This window comes from Scylla paramamosain, unplaced genomic scaffold (assembly GCF_035594125.1).
Source record: "Scylla paramamosain isolate STU-SP2022 unplaced genomic scaffold, ASM3559412v1 Contig4, whole genome shotgun sequence".
NCBI classification, from domain to species: domain Eukaryota; kingdom Metazoa; phylum Arthropoda; class Malacostraca; order Decapoda; family Portunidae; genus Scylla; species Scylla paramamosain.
Window position 1 is genome coordinate 1,115,001 of NW_026973669.1, and position 1,413 is coordinate 1,116,413.

Below are 1,413 nucleotides of genomic sequence, written 5' to 3' on the forward strand. Positions count from 1 at the left end.
TGGCCGACAGAGACACCGGTGTGGAGTTTGGTCTGGTGGAGTGCTCCACATGCACTGGCAGGACTGGCAAGAAGGTAGCACCAGAAACACACACACTGGTGAACAGGACTGCATTCAACACCTTGCCATTCAACACCTTGCTCAACACCCCACATGCAAGTGTTTGGGAACACAAGAGAATGCCACACTACAACACAAAAAATGAGAAAAACAATCAACAAAGAATTACCTTAACACCTTGAAAAAGATTTGCAGGTCAGAACTAACACCAAAAAACAAGACTACTGCCACAAACCAGCTGGCAGTACCAGTAGTGACTTGTGGGTGTGGTGTGGTGTGGTGACTGGCCACAAGACTACTGCCACAAACCGGCTGGCAGTACCAGTAGTGACTTGTGGGTGTGGTGTGGTGTGGTGACTGGCCACAAGACTACTGCCACAAACCAGCTGGCAGTACCAGTAGTGACTTGTGGGTGTGGTGACTGGCCAAAAGGTTTATTCTGAAATGTAATCTTGACAAACATCCTCACCCACACTGTGGTAAGGAAGTACAGGTGTGGTGTTTGTGGCAGTGTTTCTGTAGGAAGAGTGGTGTTGCCAGACACATCCAAACACTCCTGTGGGGGTGAGGTGTTGTGGATGTGCTGGTGGTGTGTGAGGGACTTGGAGTGACTAGTGTTTGTGTGTTGTTACTTTGTACTCAAGTGTTGGAATAAACTTTTGTTGCTAGAATGCTGAGTAATGTTGTTATACAGTAAATAATGTGTGTGTGTGTGTGTGTGTGTGTGTGTACAAAATGGCCAATAATAAACTTGCCATGACAGACAGAGTAGTGGATGACTGGAATAGACTCAGTAGTCAGGTTGTTAGTGCTGAGTCATTACAGAGCTTTGAAATATTAGACAAATGTATGGACAGGGATGACAGGTGGAAATAGACAGGCATGTTTTGTACAGGGACTGCCACGTGCAGGCCTGACGGCTTCCTGCACCAACCCTTGTGTTCTTGTGTGCTGCTGCTGCTGCTGCTGCTGCTGCAAAATCTCTTCCTATTAATCCCTTTCTTTGCTGTGAATGCTTGTGGAGGTTTTACACATTGCTTTTAGTGCTGCGAAGTGTTGACTGTCGCTGTGAAAGGGTTGAAAGGTTGATGATCCTGGGAGGCAAAGAAAACTGCTGGTCTGTGCATCAATAGCCGTGGTGTTCTGATGGTCTGCCTTCTTCATCACTTCTCACCAAAACAAGAAAACAACAAAACTTGATTGAAAAACAAGCCACAGAGACAGGCAGAGCGGGTGGGAGTGCAGGGGAGAGGGAGAGGGAGAGAGGACGGTGTGGGAGACAAGACAGATATGGAGAGAGATGATACTTAACATTGCATCTCTTGCTATTCAAAGCTAGGTGAGTGTGTTGAA

General features: G+C 46.9%; 1 protein-coding gene across 1 annotated transcript in view; it reads left to right on the forward strand.

Annotated features, from left to right (window-relative positions):
- The window catches only part of LOC135096455 (oocyte zinc finger protein XlCOF6-like), a 14,082-nt gene extending 13,351 nt beyond the window's left edge, over positions 1-731 (forward strand). Inside the window, exon 6 of the mRNA XM_063997957.1 lies at positions 1-731. This exon is cut by the window's left edge and continues 2,893 nt beyond it. The gene's annotated coding sequence lies outside the window, so the exon portion shown is untranslated.
- The last annotated feature ends 682 nt before the right edge of the window (positions 732-1,413 follow it).